The sequence below is a fragment of the Triturus cristatus genome, chromosome 8, assembly GCF_964204655.1.
Source record: "Triturus cristatus chromosome 8, aTriCri1.1, whole genome shotgun sequence".
Lineage (NCBI taxonomy): Eukaryota > Metazoa > Chordata > Amphibia > Caudata > Salamandridae > Triturus > Triturus cristatus.
In genome coordinates this window covers 1,620,814,897-1,620,836,529 of record NC_140591.1, presented here as the reverse complement: position 1 = coordinate 1,620,836,529, position 21,633 = coordinate 1,620,814,897, and the positions used below count along the sequence as shown (strand labels likewise).

At 31.8% G+C, this 21,633-nt stretch overlaps 14 non-coding genes across 14 annotated transcripts; all 14 read left to right on the top strand.

Moving 5' to 3' along the window:
* Positions 1-2,242: 2,242 nt before the first annotated feature.
* On the top strand, positions 2,243-2,316 carry TRNAT-AGU (transfer RNA threonine (anticodon AGU)). The gene has a single exon. It is a non-coding gene; the product is annotated as a tRNA-Thr (tRNA).
* A 947-nt stretch (positions 2,317-3,263) lies between these two features.
* TRNAT-AGU (transfer RNA threonine (anticodon AGU)) lies at positions 3,264-3,337 on the top strand. The gene has a single exon. It is a non-coding gene; the product is annotated as a tRNA-Thr (tRNA).
* Positions 3,338-3,776: 439 nt separating this feature from the next.
* Positions 3,777-3,849, top strand: TRNAT-CGU (transfer RNA threonine (anticodon CGU)). The gene has a single exon. It is a non-coding gene; the product is annotated as a tRNA-Thr (tRNA).
* Positions 3,850-4,282: 433 nt separating this feature from the next.
* TRNAT-AGU (transfer RNA threonine (anticodon AGU)) lies at positions 4,283-4,356 on the top strand. Its single transcript has one exon. It is a non-coding gene; the product is annotated as a tRNA-Thr (tRNA).
* A 2,478-nt stretch (positions 4,357-6,834) lies between these two features.
* TRNAT-CGU (transfer RNA threonine (anticodon CGU)) lies at positions 6,835-6,907 on the top strand. Its single transcript has one exon. It is a non-coding gene; the product is annotated as a tRNA-Thr (tRNA).
* A 947-nt stretch (positions 6,908-7,854) lies between these two features.
* TRNAT-CGU (transfer RNA threonine (anticodon CGU)) lies at positions 7,855-7,927 on the top strand. Its single transcript has one exon. It is a non-coding gene; the product is annotated as a tRNA-Thr (tRNA).
* Positions 7,928-9,379: 1,452 nt separating this feature from the next.
* TRNAT-AGU (transfer RNA threonine (anticodon AGU)) lies at positions 9,380-9,453 on the top strand. Its single transcript has one exon. It is a non-coding gene; the product is annotated as a tRNA-Thr (tRNA).
* A 439-nt stretch (positions 9,454-9,892) lies between these two features.
* Positions 9,893-9,965, top strand: TRNAT-CGU (transfer RNA threonine (anticodon CGU)). The gene has a single exon. It is a non-coding gene; the product is annotated as a tRNA-Thr (tRNA).
* A 433-nt stretch (positions 9,966-10,398) lies between these two features.
* Positions 10,399-10,472, top strand: TRNAT-AGU (transfer RNA threonine (anticodon AGU)). The gene has a single exon. It is a non-coding gene; the product is annotated as a tRNA-Thr (tRNA).
* A 2,479-nt stretch (positions 10,473-12,951) lies between these two features.
* On the top strand, positions 12,952-13,024 carry TRNAT-CGU (transfer RNA threonine (anticodon CGU)). The gene has a single exon. It is a non-coding gene; the product is annotated as a tRNA-Thr (tRNA).
* A 1,965-nt stretch (positions 13,025-14,989) lies between these two features.
* TRNAT-CGU (transfer RNA threonine (anticodon CGU)) lies at positions 14,990-15,062 on the top strand. Its single transcript has one exon. It is a non-coding gene; the product is annotated as a tRNA-Thr (tRNA).
* A 1,965-nt stretch (positions 15,063-17,027) lies between these two features.
* On the top strand, positions 17,028-17,100 carry TRNAT-CGU (transfer RNA threonine (anticodon CGU)). Its single transcript has one exon. It is a non-coding gene; the product is annotated as a tRNA-Thr (tRNA).
* Positions 17,101-19,571: 2,471 nt separating this feature from the next.
* Positions 19,572-19,645, top strand: TRNAT-AGU (transfer RNA threonine (anticodon AGU)). The gene has a single exon. It is a non-coding gene; the product is annotated as a tRNA-Thr (tRNA).
* Positions 19,646-20,591: 946 nt separating this feature from the next.
* TRNAT-AGU (transfer RNA threonine (anticodon AGU)) lies at positions 20,592-20,665 on the top strand. The gene has a single exon. It is a non-coding gene; the product is annotated as a tRNA-Thr (tRNA).
* The last annotated feature ends 968 nt before the right edge of the window (positions 20,666-21,633 follow it).

Sequence of the window (21,633 nt, the reverse complement as noted above, 5' to 3'; positions counted from 1 at the left end):
TAATGCATTCTTAAAGAAGGCATGATTAAAACATTTATGAACAAGATAAGCAATATATCAATGAGGTGTTTATGAATAGGATCAGTATCCTCGTCTAAAGTAGTTGAGTAGAGCGTTTACTGAACTGAGAAATGATTATGAAAGTGAAAAACTCAGGATTCTCTTGAACACCATATGGCAAACTGTTGCTTAAAGCATTTTCAAGAGGGTGCTGTGGCTTAGCTGGTTAAAGCGCTTGTCTAGTAAACAGGAGATCCTGAGTTCAAATCTCAGCAGTGCCTTGCTTTCCTCATTCTTATATAAAAAACTATTTTCATTAAGTCGTCCTGCGATTCAATTCAATTAGAAAAGTCTGATTTATCTTTCGGTTGAACAGATCATCTTAAACCTAATAAAAACTGAAAGTGTTTTCAATATTATAGTAACAATACTGTGATTGCAAAATCAAAAAGGTATTTCTGAGCAAGAGGCAGATGAAATATAACCCCAGATTTGAGCAATATTGATGAATATATGTAAAACACTTATTTATGAACTATTCAAAATATGGGATTGAGTTTAAAATGTGTTCTTTTGTAATACAACATAGCTATTCTTGTTTACAGATTAGGAATCCTTGCTTGTTTAACATTAGAATACATATTAAGACACTTTAACACAGGCACAGAATTTGATCACCAATACTAAATTAATGATCCCTTCTGTATCACTAAAATAGGTGCTGTTGCTAAGTGGTTAAAGCGCCTGTCTCGTAAACAGGAAACCCTGAGTTCAAATGTCAGCAGCACCTTATTATTGGTCCTTACATGTAAAAATAATTTTCATCACGCAAACGTTTAATGCGTTTTAAAAAGAAAAGTATTGTTCTGTGAACATTAGAATGGGTCATCTTAAATTGAAAAACAAAAAAACGTGGTGTTGTGAAGATTTTCAAAGTAATGTTTTGAATGAAAAAGGTAAAAAGATTGACAAAGAGCAAAATAGAGATAAAAAATCATTCTAGAGTTGAATTCAAGTAATGCATTCTTAAAGAAGGCATGATTAAAACATTTATGAACAAGATAAGCAATATATCAATGAGGTGTTTATGAATAGGATCAGTATCCTCGTCTAAAGTAGTTGAGTAGAGCGTTTTCTGAACAGAGAAATGATTATGAAAGTGAAAAACTCAGGATTCTCTTGAACACCCTATGGCAAACTGTTCCTTAAAGCATTTTCAAGAGGGTGCTGTTGCTTAGCTGGTTAAAGCTCCTGTCTAGTAAACAGGAGATCCTGAGTTGAAATCTCAGCAGTGCCTTGCTTTCCTCATTCTTATATAAAAAACTATTTTCATCAAGTCGTCCTGCGATTCAATTAAATTAGAAAAGTCTGATTTATCTTTCGGTTGAACAGATCATCTTAAACCTAATAAAAACTGAAAGTGTTTTCAATATTATAGTAACAATACTGTGATTGCAAAATCAAAAAGGTATTTCAATGAGCAAGAGGCAGATGAAATATGACCCTAGATTTGAGCAATATTGATGAATATATGTAAAACACTTATTTATAAACTATTCAAAATATGGGATTGAGTTTAAAATGTGTTCTTTTTTAATACAACATAGCTATTCTTGTTTACAGATTAGGAATCCTTGCTTGTTTAACATTAGAATACATATTAAGACACTTTAACACAGGCACAGAAGTTGATCACCAATACTAAATTAATGATCCCTTCTGTATCACTAAAATAGGTGCTGTGGCTAAGTGGTTAAAGCGCCTGTCTTGTAAACAGGAAATCCTGAGTTCAAATCTCGGCAGCACCTTATTATTGGTCCTTACATGTAAAAATATTTTTCATCACGCAAATGTTTAATACATTTTAAAAAGAAAAGTGTTGTTCTGTGAACATTAGAATGGGTCATCTTAAATTGAAAAACAAAAAAACGTGGTATTGTGAAGATTTTCAAAGTAATGCTTTGAATGAAAAAGGGAAAAAAGAGTGACAAAGAGCAAAATAGAAATGAAAAATCATTCTAGAGTTGAAATCAAGTAATGCATTCTTAAAGAAGGCATAATTAAAACATTTATGAATAGGATAAGCAATATATCAATGAGGTGTTTATGAATAGGATCAGTATCCTCGTCTAAACTATTTGAGTAGTGCGTTTTCTGAACTGAGAAATGATTATGAAAGTGAAAAACTCAGGTTTCTCTTGAACACCATATGGCAAACTGTTCCTTAAAGCATTTTCAAGAGGGTGCTGTGGCTTAGCTGGTTAAAGCGCCTGTCTAGTAAACAGGAGATCCTGAGTTCAAATCTCAGCAGTGCCTTACTTTCCTCATTCTTATATAAAAAAACTATTTTCATTAAGTCGTCCTGCGATTCAATTCAATTAGAAAAGTCTGATTTATCTTTCGGTTGAACAGATCATCTTAAACCTAATAAAAACTGAAAGTGTTTTCAATATTATAGTAACAATACTGTGATTGCAAAAATCAAAAAGGTATTTCAATGAGCAAGAGGCAGATGAAATATAACCCTAGATTTTTGCAATATTGATGAATATATGTAAAACACTTATTTATGAACTATTCAAAATATGGGATTGAGTTTAAATTGTGTTCTTTTGTAATACAACATAGCTATTCTTGTTTACAGATTAGGAATCCTTGCTTGTTTAACATTAGAATACATATTAAGACACTTTAACACAGGCACAGAATTTGATCACCAATACTAAATTAATGATCCCTTCTGTATCACTAAAATAGGTGCTGTTGCTAAGTGGTTAAAGCGCCTGTCTTGTAAACAGGAAATCCTGAGTTCAAATGTCAGCAGCACCTTATTATTGGTCCTTACATGTAAAAAAATTTTTCATCACGCAAATGTTTAATGCGTTTTAAAAAGAAAAGTATTGTTCTGTGAACATTAGAATGGGTCATCTTAAATTGAAAAACAAAAAAACGTGGTGTTGTGAAGATTTTCAAAGTAATGTTTTGAATGAAAAAGGGAAAAAAGAGTGACAAAGAGCAAAATAGAGATAAAAAATCATTCTAGAGTTGAATTCAAGTAATGCATTCTTAAAGAAGGCATGATTAAAACATTTATGAACAAGATAAGCAATATATCAATGAGGTGTTTATGAATAGGATCAGTATCCACGTCTAAAGTAGTTGAGTAGAGCGTTTTCTGAACTGAGAAATGATTATGAAAGTGAAAAACTCAGGATTCTCTTGAACACCATATGGCAAACTGTTCCTTTAAGCATTTTCAAGAGGGTGCTGTGGCTTAGCTGGTTAAAGCGCCTGTCTAGTAAACAGGAGTTCCTGAGTTCAAATCTCAGCAGTGCCTTGCTTTCCTCATTCTTATATAAAAAACTATTTTCATTAAGTCGTCCTGCGATTCAATTCAATTAGAAAAGTCTGATTTATCTTTCGGTTGAACAGATCATCTTAAACCTAATAAAAACTGAAAGTGTTTTCAATATTATAGTAACAATACTGTGATTGCAAAAATCAAAAAGGTATTTCAATGAGCAAGAGGCAGATGAAAAATAACCCTAGATTTGAGCAATATTGATGAATATATGTAAAACACCTATTTATGAACTATTCAAAATATGGGATTGAGTTTAAAATGTGTTCTTTTGTAATACAACATAGCTATTCGGGTTTACAGATTAGGAATCCTTGCTTGTTTAACATTAGAATACATTTTAAGACACTTTAACACAGGCACAGAATTTGATCACCAATACTAAATTAATTATCCCTTCTGTATCACTAAAATAGGTGCTGTGGCTAAGTGGTTAAAGCGCCTGTCTCGTAAACAGGAAATCCTGAGTTCAAATCTCAGCAGCACCTTATTATTGGTCCTTACATGTAAAAATAATTTTCGTCACGCAAATGTTTAATACATTTAAAAAGAAAAGTGTTGTTCTGTGAACATTAGAATGGGTCATCTTAAATTGAAAAACAAAAAAAAATGGTATTGTGAAGATTTTCAAAGTAATGCTTTGAATGAAAAAGGGAAAAAAGAGTGACAAAGAGCAAAATAGAGATAAAAAATCATTCTAGAGTTGAATTCAAGTAATGCATTCTTAAAGAAGGCATAATTAAAACATTTATGAACAGGATAAGCAATATATCAATGAGGTGTTTATCAATAGGATCAGTATCCTCGTCTAAACTATTTGAGTAGTGCGTTTTCTGAACTGAGAAATGATTATGAAAGTGAAAAACTCAGGTTTCTCTTGAACACCATATGGCAAACTGTTCCTTAAACCTTTTTCAAGAGGGTGCTGTGGCTTAGCTGGTTAAAGCGCCTGTCTAGTAAACAGGAGATCCTGAGTTCAAATCTCAGCAGTGCCTTGCTTTCCTCATTCTTAAATAAAAAATTATTTTCATTAAGTCGTCCTGCGATTCAATTAAATTAGAAAAGTCTGATTTATCTTTCGGTTGAACAGATCATCTTAAACCTAATAAAAACTGAAAGTGTTTTCAATATTATAGTAACAATACTGTGATTGCAAAAATCAAAAAGGTATTTCAATGAGCAAGAGGCAGATGAAATATAACCCTAGATTTGAGCAATATTGATGAATATATGTAAAACACTTATTTATGAACTATTCAAAATATGGGATTGAGTTTAAAATGTGTTCTTTTGTAATACAACATAGCTATTCGTGTTTACAGATTAGGAATCCTTGCTTGTTTAACATTAGAATACATATTAAGACACTTTAACACAGGCACAGAATTTGATCACCAATACTAAATTAATGATCCCTTCTGTATCACTAAAATAGGTGCTGTTGCTAAGTGGTTAAAGCGTCTGTCTCGTAAACAGGAAATCCTGAGTTCAAATGTCAGCAGCACCTTATTATTGGTCCTTACATGTAAAAATAATTTTCATCACGCAAATGTTTAATGCGTTTTAAAAAGAAAAGTATTGTTCTGTGAACATTAGAATGGGTCATCTTAAATTGAAATACAAAAAAACGTGGTGTTGCGAAGATTTTCAAAGTAATGTTTTGAATGAAAAAGGGAAAAAAGAGTGACAAAGAGCAAAATAGAGATAAAAAATCGATCTAGAGTTGAATTCAAGTAATGCATTCTTAAAGAAGGCATGATTAAAACATTTATGAACAAGATAAGCAATATATCAATGAGGTGTTTATGAATAGGATCAGTATCCTCGTCTAAAGTAGTTGAGTAGAGCGTTTTCTGAACTGAGAAATGATTATGAAAGTGAAAAACTCAGGATTCTCTTGAACACCGTATGGCAAACTGTTCCTTAAAGCATTTTCAAGAGGGTGCTGTGGCTTAGCTGGTTGAAGCGCCTGTCTAGTAAACAGGAGATCCTGAGTTCAAATCTCAGCAGTGCCTTGCTTTCCTCATTCTTATATAAAAAACTATTTTCATTAAGTCGTCCTGCGATTCAATTCAATTAGAAAAGTCTGATTTATCTTTCGGTTGAACAGATCATCTTAAACCTAATAAAAACTGAAAGTGTTTTCAATATTATAGTAACAATACTGTGATTGCAAAAATCAAAAAGGTATTTCAATGAGCAAGAGGCAGATGAAATATAACCCTAGATTTGAGCAATATTGATGAATATATGTAAAACACGTATTTATGAACTATTCAAAATATGGGATTGAGTTTAAAATGTGTTCTTTTTTAATACAACATAGCTATTCCTGTTTACAGATTAGGAATCCTTGCTTGTTTAACATTAGAATACATATTAAGACACTTTAACACAGGCATAGAATTTGATCACCAATACTAAATTAATGATCCCTTCTATATCACTAAAGTAGGCGCTGTGGCTAAGTGGTTAAAGCGCCTGTCTCGTAAACAGGAAAACCTGATTTCAAATCTCAACAGCACCTTATTATTGGTCCTTATATGTAAAAATAATTTTCATCACGCAAATGTTTAATACATTTTAAAAAGAAAAGTGTTGTTCTGTGAACATTAGAATGGGTCATCTTAAATTGAAAAACAAAAAAACGTGGTATTGTGAATATTGTCAAAGTAATGCTTTGAATGAAAAAGGGAAAAAAGAGTGACAAAGAGCAAAAGAGAGATAAAAAATCATTCTAGAGTTGAAATCAAGTAATGCATTCTTAAAGAAGGCATAATTAAAACATTTATGAACAGGATAAGCAATATATCAATGAGGTGTTTATCAATAGGATCAGTATCCTCGTCTAAAGTAGTTGAGTAGAGCGTTTTCTGAACTGAGAAATTATTATGAAAGTGAAAAACTCAGGTTTCTCTTGAACACCATATGGCAAACTGTTCCTTAAAGCATTTTCAAGAGGGTGCTGTGGCTTAGCTGGTTAAAGCCCCTGTCTAGTAAACAGGAGATCCTGAGTTCAAATCTCAGCAGTGCCTTGCATTCCTCATTCTTAAATCAAAAACTATTTTCATTAAGTCGTCCTGCGATTCAATTCAGTTAGAAAAGTCTGATTTATCTTTCGGTTGAACAGATCATCTTAAACCTAATAAAAACTGAAATTGTTTTCAATATTATAGTAACAATACTGTGATTGCAAAATCAAAAAGGTATTTCAATGAGCAATAGGCAGATGAAATATGACCCTAGATTTGAGCAGTATTGATGAATATATGTAAAACACTTATTTATGAACTATTCAAAATATGGGATTGAGTTTAAAATGTGTTCTTTTGTAATACAACATAGCTATTCGTGTTTACAGATTAGGAATCCTTGCTTGTTTAACATTAGAATACATATTAAGACACTTTAACACAGGCACAGAATTTGATCACCAATACTAAATTAATGATCCCTTCTGTATCACTAAAGTAGGTGCTGTGGCTAAGTGGTTAAAGCGCCTGTCTCGTAAACAGGAAATCCTGAGTTCAAATGTCAGCAGCACCTTATTATCGGTCCTTACATGTAAAAATAATTTTCATCACGCAAATGTTTAATGCGTTTTAAAAAGAAAAGTATTGTTCTGTGAACATTAGAATGGGTCATCTTAAATTGAAAAACAAAAAAACGTGGTGTTGTGAAGATTTTCAAAGTAATGTTTTGAATGAAAAAGGGAAAAAAGAGTGACAAAGAGCAAAATAGAGATAAAAAATCATTCTAGAGTTGAATTCAAGTAATGAATTCTTAAAGAAGGCATGATTAAAACATTTATGAACAAGATAAGCAATATATCAATGAGGTGTTTATGAATAGGATCAGTATCCTCGTCTAAAGTAGTTGAGTAGAGCGTTTTCTGAACTGAGAAATGATTATGAAAGTGAAAAACTCAGGTTTCTCTTGAACACCATATGGCAAACTGTTCCTTAAAGCATTTTCAAGAGGGTGCTGTGGCTTAGCTGGTTAAAGCGCCTGTCTAGTAAACAGGAGATCCTGAGTTCAAATCTCACCAGGCCTTGCTTTCCTCATTCTTATATAAAAAAACTATTTTCATTAAGTCGTCCTGCGATTCAATTCAATTAGAAAAGTCTGATTTATCTTTCGGTTGAACAGATCATCTTAAACCTAATAAAAACTGAAAGTGTTTTCAATATTATAGTAACAATACTGTGATTGCAAAAATCAAAAAGGTATTTCAATGAGCAAGAGGCAGATGAAATATAACCCTAGATTTGAGCAATATTGATGAATATATGTAAAACACTTATTTATGAACTATTAAAAATATGGGATTGAGTTTAAAATGTGTTCTTTTGTAATACAACATAGCTATTCTTTTTTACAGATTAGGAATCCTTGCTTGTTTAACATTAGAATACATATTAAGACACTTTAACACAGGCACAGAATTTGATCACCAATACTAAATTAATGATCCCTTCTGTATCACTAAAATAGGTGCTGTGGCTAAGTGGTTAAAGCGCCTGTCTCGTAAACAGGAAATCCTGAGTTCAAATCTCAGCAGCACCTTCTTATTGGTCCTTACATGTAAAAATAATTTTCATCACGCAAATGTTTAATACATTTTAAAAAGAAAAGTATTGTTCTGTGAACATTAGAATGGGTCATCTTAAATTGAAAAACAAAAAAACGTGGTTTTGTGAAGATTTTCAAAGTAATGTTTTGAATGAAAAAGGGAAAAAAGAGTGACAAAGAGCAAAATAGAGATAAAAAATCATTCTAGAGTTGAATTCAAGTAATGCATTCTTAAAGAAGGCATGATTAAAACATTTATGAACAAGATAAGCAATATATCAATGAGGTGTTTATGAATAGGATCAGTATCCTCGTCTAAAGTAGTTGAGTAGAGCGTTTTCTGAACAGAGAAATGATTATGAAAGTGAAAAACTCAGGATTCTCTTGAACACCATATGGCAAACTGTTCCTTAAAGCATTTTCAAGAGGGTGCTGTTGCTTAGCTGGTTAAAGCTCCTGTCTAGTAAACAGGAGATCCTGAGTTGAAATCTCAGCAGTGCCTTGCTTTCCTCATTCTTATATAAAAAACTATTTTCATCAAGTCGTCCTGCGATTCAATTAAATTAGAAAAGTCTGATTTATCTTTCGGTTGAACAGATCATCTTAAACCTAATAAAAACTGAAAGTGTTTTCAATATTATAGTAACAATACTGTGATTGCAAAATCAAAAAGGTATTTCAATGAGCAAGAGGCAGATGAAATATGACCCTAGATTTGAGCAATATTGATGAATATATGTAAAACACTTATTTATAAACTATTCAAAATATGGGATTGAGTTTAAAATGTGTTCTTTTTTAATACAACATAGCTATTCTTGTTTACAGATTAGGAATCCTTGCTTGTTTAACATTAGAATACATATTAAGACACTTTAACACAGGCACAGAAGTTGATCACCAATACTAAATTAATGATCCCTTCTGTATCACTAAAATAGGTGCTGTGGCTAAGTGGTTAAAGCGCCTGTCTTGTAAACAGGAAATCCTGATTTCAAATCTCAGCAGCACCTTATTATTGGTCCTTACATGTAAAAATATTTTTCATCACGCAAATGTTTAATACATTTTAAAAAGAAAAGTGTTGTTCTGTGAACATTAGAATGGGTCATCTTAAATTGAAAAACAAAAAAACGTGGTATTGTGAAGATTTTCAAAGTAATGCTTTGAATGAAAAAGGGAAAAAAGAGTGACAAAGAGCAAAATAGAAATGAAAAATCATTCTAGAGTTGAAATCAAGTAATGCATTCTTAAAGAAGGCATAATTAAAACATTTATGAACAGGATAAGCAATATATCAATGAGGTGTTTATGAATAGGATCAGTATCCTCGTCTAAACTATTTGAGTAGTGCGTTTCTGAACTGAGAAATGATTATGAAAGTGAAAAACTCAGGATTCTCTTGAACACCATATGGCAAACTGTTCCTTTAAGAATTTTCAAGAGGGTGCTGTGGCTTAGCTGGTTAAAGCGCCTGTCTAGTAAACAGGAGTTCCTGAGTTCAAATCTCAGCAGTGCCTTGCTTTCCTCATTCTTATATAAAAAACTATTTTCATTAAGTCGTCCTGCGATTCAATTCAATTAGAAAAGTCTGATTTATCTTTCGGTTGAACAGATCATCTTAAACCTAATAAAAACTGAAAGTGTTTTCAATATTATAGTAACAATACTGTGATTGCAAAAATCAAAAAGGTATTTCAATGAGCAAGAGGCAGATGAAATATAACCCTAGATTTGAGCAATATTGATGAATATATGTAAAACACTTATTTATGAACTATTCAAAATATGGGATTGAGTTTAAAATGTGTTCTTTTGTAATACAACATAGCTATTCGTGTTTACAGATTAGGAATCCTTGCTTGTTTAACATTAGAATACATTTTAAGACACTTTAACACAGGCACAGAATTTGATCACCAATACTAAATTAATTATCCCTTCTGTATCACTAAAATAGGTGCTGTGGCTAAGTGGTTAAAGCGCCTGTCTCGTAAACAGGAAATCCTGAGTTCAAATCTCAGCAGCACCTTATTATTGGTCCTTACATGTAAAAATAATTTTCGTCACGCAAATGTTTAATACATTTAAAAAGAAAAGTGTTGTTCTGTGAACATTAGAATGGGTCATCTTAAATTGAAAAACAAAAAAACATGGTATTGTGAAGATTTTCAAAGTAATGCTTTGAATGAAAAAGGGAAAAAAGAGTGACAAAGAGCAAAATAGAGATAAAAAATCATTCTAGAGTTGAATTCAAGTAATGCATTCTTAAAGAAGGCATAATTAAAACATTTATGAACAGGATAAGCAATATATCAATGAGGTGTTTATCAATAGGATCAGTATCCTCGTCTAAACTATTTGAGTAGTGCATTTTCTGAACTGAGAAATGATAATGAAAGTGAAAAACTCAGGTTTCTCTTGAACACCATATGGCAAACTGTTCCTTAAACCTTTATCAAGAGGGTGCTGTGGCTTAGCTGGTTAAAGCGCCTGTCTAGTAAACAGGAGATCCTGAGTTCAAATCTCAGCAGTGCCTTGCTTTCCTCATTCTTAAATAAAAAATTATTTTCATTAAGTCGTCCTGCGATTCAATTAAATTAGAAAAGTCTGATTTATCTTTCGGTTGAACAGATCATCTTAAACCTAATAAAAACTGAAAGTGTTTTCAATATTATAGTAACAATACTGTGATTGCAAAAATCAAAAAGGTATTTCAATGAGCAAGAGGCAGATGAAATATAACCCTAGATTTGAGCAATATTGATGAATATATGTAAAACACTTATTTATGAACTATTCAAAATATGGGATTGAGTTTAAAATGTGTTCTTTTGTAATACAACATAGCTATTCGTGTTTACAGATTAGGAATCCTTGCTTGTTTAACATTAGAATACATATTAAGACACTTTAACACAGGCACAGAATTTGATCACCAATACTAAATTAATGATCCCTTCTGTATCACTAAAATAGGTGCTGTTGCTAAGTGGTTAAAGCGTCTGTCTCGTAAACAGGAAATCCTGAGTTCAAATGTCAGCAGCACCTTATTATTGGTCCTTACATGTAAAAATAATTTTCATCACGCAAATGTTTAATGCGTTTTAAAAAGAAAAGTATTGTTCTGTGAACATTAGAATGGGTCATCTTAAATTGAAATACAAAAAAACGTGGTGTTGCGAAGATTTTCAAAGTAATGTTTTGAATGAAAAAGGGAAAAAAGAGTGACAAAGAGCAAAATAGAGATAAAAAATCATTCTAGAGTTGAATTCAAGTAATGCATTCTTAAAGAAGGCATGATGAAAACATTTATGAACAAGATAAGCAATATATCAATGAGGTGTTTATGAATAGGATCAGTATCCTCGTCTAAAGTAGTTGAGTAGAGCGTTTTCTGAACTGAGAAATGATTATGAAAGTGAAAAACTCAGGATTCTCTTGAACACCGTATGGCAAACTGTTCCTTAAAACATTTTCAAGAGGGTGCTGTGGCTTAGCTGGTTGAAGCGCCTGTCTAGTAAACAGGAGATCCTGAGTTCAAATCTCAGCAGTGCCTTGCTTTCCTCATTCTTATATAAAAAACTATTTTCATTAAGTCGTCCTGCGATTCAATTCAATTAGAAAAGTCTGATTTATCTTTCGGTTGAACAGATCATCTTAAACCTAATAAAAACTGAAAGTGTTTTCAATATTATAGTAACAATACTGTGATTGCAAAAATCAAAAAGGTATTTCAATGAGCAAGAGGCAGATGAAATATAACCCTAGATTTTTGCAATATTGATGAATATATGTAAAACACTTATTTATGAACTATTCAAAATATGGGATTGAGTTTAAATTGTGTTCTTTTGTAATACAACATAGCTATTCTTGTTTACAGATTAGGAATCCTTGCTTGGTTAACATTAGAATACATATTAAGACACTTTAACACAGGCATAGAATTTGATCACCAATACTAAATTAATGATCCCTTCTATATCACTAAAGTAGGCGCTGTGGCTAAGTGGTTAAAACGCCTGTCTCGTAAACAGGAAAACCTGATTTCAAATCTCAACAGCACCTTATTATTGGTCCTTATATGTAAAAATAATTTTCATCACGCAAATGTTTAATACATTTTAAAAAGAAAAGTGTTGTTCTGTGAACATTAGAATGGGTCATCTTAAATTGAAAAACAAAAAAACGTGGTATTGTGAAGATTGTCAAAGTAATGCTTTGAATGAAAAAGGGAAAAAAGAGTGACAAAGAGCAAAAGAGAGATAAAAAATCATTCTAGAGTTGAAATCAAGTAATGCATTCTTAAAGAAGGCATAATTAAAACATTTATGAACAGGATAAGCAATATATCAATGAGGTGTTTATCAATAGGATCAGTATCCTCGTCTAAAGTAGTTGAGTAGAGCGTTTTCTGAACTGAGAAATTATTATGAAAGTGAAAAACTCAGGATTCTCTTGAACACCATATGGCAAACTGTTCCTTAAAGCATTTTCAAGAGGGTGCTGTCGCTTAGCTGGTTAAAGCGCCTGTCTAGTAAACAGGAGATCCTGAGTTCAAATCTCAGCAGTGCCTTGCTTTCCTCATTCTTAAATAAAAAACTATTTTCATTAATTCGTCCTGCGATTCAATTAAATTAGAAAAGTCTGATTTATCTTTCGGTTGAACAGATCATCTTAAACTTAATAAAAACTGAAAGTGTTTTCAATATTATAGTAACAATACTGTGATTGCAAAAATCAAAAAGGTATTTCAATGAGCAAGAGGCAGATGAAATATAACCCTAGATTTGAGCAATATTGATTAATATATGTAAAACACTTATTTATGAACTATTCAAAATATGGGACTGAGTTTAAAATGTGTTCTTTTGTAATACAACATAGCTATTCGTGTTTACAGATTAGGAATCCTTGCTTGTTTAACATTAGAATACATATTAAGACACTTTAACACAGGCACAGAATTTGATCACCAATACTAAATTAATGATCCCTTCTGTATCACTAAAGTAGGTGCTGTGGCTAAGTGGTTAAAGCGCCTGTTTCGTAAACAGGAAATCCTGAGTTCAAATCTCAGCAGCACCTTATTATTGGTCCTTACATGTAAAAATAATTTTCGTCACGCAAATGTGTAATACATCTAAAAAGAAAAGTGTTGTTCTGTGAACATTAGAATGGGTCATCTTAAATTGAAAAACAAAAAAACATGGTATTGTGAAGATTTTCAAAGTAATGCTTTGAATGAAAAAGGGAAAAAGAGTGACAAAGAGCAAAATAGAGATAAAAAATCATTCTAGAGTTGAATTCAAGTAATGCATTCTTAAAGAAGGCATAATTAAAACATTTATGAACAGGATAAGCAATATATCAATGAGGTGTTTATCAATAGGATCAGTATCCTCGTCTAAACTATTTGAGTAGTGCGTTTTCTGAACTGAGAAATGATTATGAAAGTGAAAAACTCAGGTTTCTCTTGAACACCATATGGCAAACTGTTCCTTAAAACTTTTTTAAGAGGGAGCTGTGGCTTAGCTGGTTAAAGCGCCTGTCTAGTAAACAGGAGATCCTGAGTTCAAATCTCACCAGGCCTTGCTTTCCTCATTCTTATATAAAAAAACTATTTTCATTAAGTCGTCCTGCGATTCAATTCAATTAGAAAAGTCTGATTTATCTTTCGGTTGAACAGATCATCTTAAACCTAATAAAAACTGAAAGTGTTTTCAATATTATAGTAACAATACTGTGATTGCAAAAATCAAAAAGGTATTTCAATGAGCAAGAGGCAGATGAAATATAACCCTAGATTTGAGCAATATTGATGAATATATGTAAAACACTTATTTATGAACTATTCAAAATATGGGATTGAGTTTAAAATGTGTTGTTTTGTAATACAACATAGCTATTCTTGTTTACAGATTAGGAATCCTTGCTTGTTTAACATTAGAATACATATTAAGACACTTTAGCACAGGCACAGAATTTGATCACCAATACTAAATTAATGATCCCTTCTGTATCACTAAAATAGGTGCTGTTGCTAAGTGGTTAAAGCGCCTGTCTCGTAAACAGGAAATCCTGAGTTCAAATGTCAGCAGCACCTTATTATCGGTCCTTACATGTAAAAATAATTTTCATCACGCAAATGTTTAATGCGTTTTAAAAAGAAAAGTATTGTTCTGTGAACATTAGAATGGGTCATCTTAAATTGAAAAACAAAAAAACGTGGTGTTGTGAAGATTTTCAAAGTAATGTTTTGAATGAAAAAGGGAAAAAAGAGTGACAAAGAGCAAAATAGAGATAAAAAATCATTCTAGAGTTGAATTCAAGTAATGAATTCTTAAAGAAGGCATGATTAAAACATTTATGAACAAGATAAGCAATATATCAATGAGGTGTTTATGAATAGGATCAGTATCCTCGTCTAAAGTAGTTGAGTAGAGCGTTTTCTGAACTGAGAAATGATTATGAAAGTGAAAAACTCAGGTTTCTCTTGAACACCATATGGCAAACTGTTCCTTAAAGCATTTTCAAGAGGGTGCTGTGGCTTAGCTGGTTAAAGAGCCTGTCTAGTAAACAGGAGATCCTGAGTTCAAATCTCACCAGGCCTTGCTTTCCTCATTCTTATATAAAAAAACTATTTTCATTAAGTCGTCCTGCGATTCAATTCAATTAGAAAAGTCTGATTTATCTTTCGGTTGAACAGATCATCTTAAACCTAATAAAAACTGAAAGTGTTTTCAATATTATAGTAACAATACTGTGATTGCAAAAATCAAAAAGGTATTTCAATGAGCAAGAGGCAGATGAAATATAACCCTAGATTTGAGCAATATTGATGAATATATGTAAAACACTTATTTATGAACTATTAAAAATATGGGATTGAGTTTAAAATGTGTTCTTTTGTAATACAACATAGCTATTCTTTTTTACAGATTAGGAATCCTTGCTTGTTTAACATTAGAATACATATTAAGACACTTTAACACAGGCACAGAATTTGATCACCAATACTAAATTAATGATCCCTTCTGTATCACTAAAATAGGTGCTGTGGCTAAGTGGTTAAAGCGCCTGTCTCGTAAACAGGAAATCCTGAGTTCAAATCTCAGCAGGACCTTATTATTGGTCCTTACATGTAAAAATAATTTTCATCACGCAAATGTTTAATACATTTTAAAAAGAAAAGTATTGTTCTGTGAACATTAGAATGGGTCATCTTAAATTGAAAAACAAAAAAACGTGGTTTTGTGAAGATTTTCAAAGTAATGTTTTGAATGAAAAAGGGAAAAAAGAGTGACAAAGAGCAAAATAGAGATAAAAAATCATTCTAGAGTTGAATTCAAGTAATGCATTCTTAAAGAAGGCATGATTAAAACATTTATGAACAAGATAAGCAATATATCAATGAGGTGTTTATGAATAGGATCAGTATCCTTGTCTAAAGTAGTTGAGTAGAGCGTTTACTGAACTGAGAAATGATTATGAAAGTGAAAAACTCAGGATTCTCTTGAACACCATATGGCAAACTGTTGCTTAAAGCATTTTCAAGAGGGTGCTGTGGCTTAGCTGGTTAAAGCGCTTGTCTAGTAAACAGGAGATCCTGAGTTCAAATCTCAGCAGTGCCTTGCTTTCCTCATTCTTATATAAAAAACTATTTTCATTAAGTCGTCCTGCGATTCAATTCAATTAGAAAAGTCTGATTTATCTTTCGGTTGAACAGATCATCTTAAACCTAATAAAAACTGAAAGTGTTTTCAATATTATAGTAACAATACTGTGATTGCAAAATCAAAAAGGTATTTCAATGAGCAAGAGGCAGATGAAATATAACCCCAGATTTGAGCAATATTGATGAATATATGTAAAACACTTATTTATGAACTATTCAAAATATGGGATTGAGTTTAAAATGTGTTCTTTTGTAATACAACATAGCTATTCTTGTTTACAGATTAGGAATCCTTGCTTGTTTAACATTAGAATACATATTAAGACACTTTAACACAGGCACAGAATTTGATCACCAATACTAAATTAATGATCCCTTCTGTATCACTAAAATAGGTGCTGTTGCTAAGTGGTTAAAGCGCCTGTCTCGTAAACAGGAAACCCTGAGTTCAAATGTCAGCAGCACCTTATTATTGGTCCTTACATGTAAAAATAATTTTCATCACGCAAACGTTTAATGCGTTTTAAAAAGAAAAGTATTGTTCTGTGAACATTAGAATGGGTCATCTTAAATTGAAAAACAAAAAAACGTGGTGTTGTGAAGAATTTCAAAGTAATGTTTTGAATGAAAAAGGTAAAAAGAGTGACAAAGAGCAAAATAGAGATAAAAAATCATTCTAGAGTTGAATTCAAGTAATTCATTCTTAAAGAAGGCATGATTAAAACATTTATGAACAAGATAAGCAATATATCAATGAGGTGTTTATGAATAGGATCAGTATCCTCGTCTAAAGTAGTTGAGTAGAGCGTTTTCTGAACAGAGAAATGATTATGAAAGTGAAAAACTCAGGATTCTCTTGAACACCATATGGCAAACTGTTCCTTAAAGCATTTTCAAGAGGGTGCTGTGGCTTAGCTGGTTAAAGCGCCTGTCTAGTAAACAGGAGATCCTGAGTTCAAATCTCACCAGGCCTTGCTTTCCTCATTCTTATATAAAAAAACTATTTTCATTAAGTCGTCCTGCGATTCAATTCAATTAGAAAAGTCTGATTTATCTTTCGGTTGAACAGATCATCTTAAACCTAATAAAAACTGAAAGTGTTTTCAATATTATAGTAACAATACTGTGATTGCAAAAATCAAAAAGGTATTTCAATGAGCAAGAGGCAGATGAAATATAACCCTAGATTTGAGCAATATTGATGAATATATGTAAAACACTTATTTATGAACTATTAAAAATATGGGATTGAGTTTAAAATGTGTTCTTTTGTAATACAACATAGCTATTCTTTTTTACAGATTAGGAATCCTTGCTTGTTTAACATTAGAATACATATTAAGACACTTTAACACAGGCACAGAATTTGATCACCAATACTAAATTAATGATCCCTTCTGTATCACTAAAATAGGTGCTGTGGCTAAGTGGTTAAAGCGCCTGTCTCGTAAACAGGAAATCCTGAGTTCAAATCTCAGCAGCACCTTATTATTGGTCCTTACATGTAAAAATAATTTTCATCACGCAAATGTTTAATACATTTTAAAAAGAAAAGTATTGTTCTGTGAACATTAGAATGGGTCATCTTAAATTGAAAAACAAAAAAACGTGGTTTTGTGAAGATTTTCAAAGTAATGTTTTGAATGAAAAAGGGAAAAAAGAGTGACAAAGAGCAAAATAGAGATAAAAAATCATTCTAGAGTTGAATTCAAGTAATGCATTCTTAAAGAAGGCATGATTAAAACATTTATGAACAAGATAAGCAATATATCAATGAGGTGTTTATGAATAGGATCAGTATCCTCGTCTAAAGTAGTTGAGTAGAGCGTTTACTGAACTGAGAAATGATTATGAAAGTGAAAAACTCAGGATTCTCTTGAACACCATATGGCAAACTGTTGCTTAAAGCATTTTCAAGATGGTGCTGTGGCTTAGCTGGTTAAAGCGCTTGTCTAGTAAACAGGAGATCCTGAGTTCAAATCTCAGCAGTGCCTTGCTTTCCTCATTCTTATATAAAAAACTATTTTCATTAAGTCGTCCTGCGATTCAATTCAATTAGAAAAGTCTGATTTATCTTTCGGTTGAACAGATCATCTTAAACCTAATAAAAACTGAAAGTGTTTTCAATATTATAGTAACAATACTGTGATTGCAAAATCAAAAAGGTATTTCAATGAGCAAGAGGCAGATGAAATATAACCCCAGATTTGAGCAATATTGATGAATATATGTAAAACACTTATTTATGAACTATTCAAAATATGGGATTGAGTTTAAAATGTGTTCTTTTGTAATACAACATAGCTATTCTTGTTTACAGATTAGGAATCCTTGCTTGTTTAACATTAGAATACATATTAAGACACTTTAACACAGGCACAGAATTTGATCACCAATACTAAATTAATGATCCCTTCTGTATCACTAAAATAGGTGCTGTTGCTAAGTGGTTAAAGCGCCTGTCTCGTAAACAGGAAACCCTGAGTTCAAATGTCAGCAGCACCTTATTATTGGTCCTTACATGTAAAAATAATTTTCATCACGCAAACGTTTAATGCGTTTTAAAAAGAAAAGTATTGTTCTGTGAACATTAGAATGGGTCATCTTAAATTGAAAAACAAAAAAACGTGGTGTTGTGAAGAATTTCAAAGTAATGTTTTGAATGAAAAAGGTAAAAAGAGTGACAAAGAGCAAAATAGAGATAAAAAATCATTCTAGAGTTGAATTCAAGTAATGCATTCTTAAAGAAGGCATGATTAAAACATTTATGAACAAGATAAGCAATATATCAATGAGGTGTTTATGAATAGGATCAGTATCCTCGTCTAAAGTAGTTGAGTAGAGCGTTTTCTGAACAGAGAAATGATTATGAAAGTGAAAAACTCAGGATTCTCTTGAACACCATATGGCAAACTGTTCCTTAAAGCATTTTCAAGAGGGTGCTGTTGCTTAGCTGGTTAAAGCTCCTGTCTAGTAAACAGGAGATCCTGAGTTGAAATCTCAGCAGTGCCTTGCTTTCCTCATTCTTATATAAAAAACTATTTTCATCGAGTCGTCCTGCGATTCAATTAAATTAGAAAAGTCTGATTTATCTTTCGGTTGAACAGATCATCTTAAACCTAATAAAAACTGAAAGTGTTTTCAATATTATAGTAACAATACTGTGATTGCAAAATCAAAAAGATATTTCAATGAGCAAGAGGCAGATGAAATATGACCCTAGATTTGAGCAATATTGATGAATATATGTAAAACACTTATTTATAAACTATTCAAAATATGGGATTGAGTTCAAAATGTGTTCTTTTTTAATACAACATAGCTATTCTTGTTTACAGATTAGGAATCCTTGCTTGTTTAACATTAGAATACATATTAAGACACTTTAACACAGGCACAGAAGTTGATCACCAATACTAAATTAATGATCCCTTCTGTATCACTAAAATAGGTGCTGTGGCTAAGTGGTTAAAGCGCCTGTCTTGTAAACAGGAAATCCTGAGTTCAAATCTCAGCAGCACCTTATTATTGGTCCTTACATGTAAAAATAATTTTCAGCACGCAAATGTTTAATACATTTTAAAAAGAAAAGTGTTGTTCTGTGAACATTAGAATGGGTCATCTTAAATTGAAAAACAAAAAAACGTGGTATTGTGAAGATTTTCAAAGTAATGCTTTGAATGAAAAAGGGAAAAAAGAGTGAAAAAGAGCAAAATAGAAATGAAAAATCATTCTAGAGTTGAAATCAAGTAATGCATTCTTAAAGAAGGCATAATTAAAACATTTATGAACAGGATAAGCAATATATCAATGAGGTGTTTATGAATAGGATCAGTATCCTCGTCTAAACTATTTGAGTAGTGCGTTTTCTGAACTGAGAAATGATTATGAAAGTGAAAAACTCAGGTTTCTCTTGAACACCATATGGCAAACTGTTCCTTAAAGCATTTTCAAGAGGGTGCTGTGGCTTAGCTGGTTAAAGCGCCTGTCTAGTAAACAGGAGATCCTGAGTTCAAATCTCAGCAGTGCCTTGCTTTCCTCATTCTTATATAAAAAACTATTTTCATTAAGTCGTCCTGCGATTCAATTCAATTAGAAAAGTCTGATTTATCTTTCGGTTGAACAGATCATCTTAAACCTAATAAAAACTGAAAGTGTTTTCAATATTATAGTAACAATACTGTGATTGCAAAAATCAAAAAGGTATTTCAATGAGCAAGAGGCAGATGAAATATAACCCTAGATTTTTGCAATATTGATGAATATATGTAAAACACTTATTTATGAACTATTCAAAATATGGGATTGAGTTTAAATTGTGTTCTTTTGTAATACAACATAGCTATTCTTGTTTACAGATTAGGAATCCTTGCTTGTTTAACATTAGAATACATATTAAGACACTTTAACACAGGCACAGAATTTGATCACCAATACTAAATTAATGATCCCTTCTGTATCACTAAAATAGGTGCTGTTGCTAAGTGGTTAAAGCGCCTGTCTTGTAAACAGGAAATCCTGAGTTCAAATGTCAGCAGCACCTTATTATTGGTCCTTACATGTAAAAATAATTTTCATCACGCAAATGTTTAATGCGTTTTAAAAAGAAAAGTATTGTTCTGTGAACATTAGAATGGGTCATCTTAAATTGAAAAACAAAAAAACGTGGTGTTGTGAAGATTTTCAAAGTAATGTTTTGAATGAAAAAGGGAAAAAAGAGTGACAAAGAGCAAAATAGAGATAAAAAATCATTCTAGAGTTGAATTCAAGTAATGCATTCTTAAAGAAGGCATGATTAAAACATTTATGAACAAGATAAGCAATATATCAATGAGGTGTTTATGAATAGGATCAGTATCCACGTCTAAAGTAGTTGAGTAGAGCGTTTTCTGAACTGAGAAATGATTATGAAAGTGAAAAACTCAGGATTCTCTTGAACACCATATGGCAAACTGTTCCTGAAAGCATTTTCAAGAGGGTGCTGTGGCTTAGCTGGTTAAAGCGCCTGTCTAGTAAACAGGAGATCCTGAGTTCAAATCTCAGCAGTGCCTTGCTTTCATCATTCTTATATAAAAAACTATTTTCATTAAGTCGTCCTGCGATTCAATTCAATTAGAAAAGTCTGATTTATCTTTCGGTTGAACAGATCATCTTAAACCTAATAAAAACTGAAAGTGTTTTCAATATTATAGTAACAATACTGTGATTGCAAAAATCAAAAAGGTATTTCAATGAGCAAGAGGCAGATGAAAAATAACCCTAGATTTGAGCAATATTGATGAATATATGTAAAACACTTATTTATGAACTATTCAAAATATGGGATTGAGTTTAAAATGTGTTCTTTTGTAATACAACATAGCTATTCTTGTTTACAGATTAGGAATCCTTGCTTGTTTAACATTAGAATACATATTAAGACACTTTAACACAGGCACAGAATTTGATCACCAATACTAAATTAATGATCCCTTCTGTATCACTAAACTAGGTGCTGTGGCAAAGTGGTTAAAGTGCCTGTCTCGTAAACAGGAAATCCTGAGTTCAAATCTCAGCAGAACCTTATTATTGGTCCTTACATGTAAAAATAATTTTCAGCACGCAAATGTTTAATACATTTTAAAAAGAAAAGTGTTGTTCTGTGAACATTAGAATGGGTCATCTTAAATTGAAAAACAAAAAAACGTGGTATTGTGAAGATTTTCAAAGTAATGCTTTGAATGAAAAAGGGAAAAAAGAGTGACAAAGAGCAAAATATAGATAAAAAATCATTCTAGAGTTGAATTCAAGTAATGCATTCTTAAAGAAGGCATAATTAAAACATTTATGAACAGGATAAGCAATATATCAATGAGGTGTTTATGAATAGGATCAGTATCCTCGTCTAAACTATTTGAGTAGTGCGTTTTCGGAACTGAGAAATGATTATGAAAGTGAAAAACTCAGGATTCTCTTGAACACCATATGGCAAACTGTTCCTTAAAGCATTTTCAAGAGGGTGCTGTCGCTTAGCTGGTTA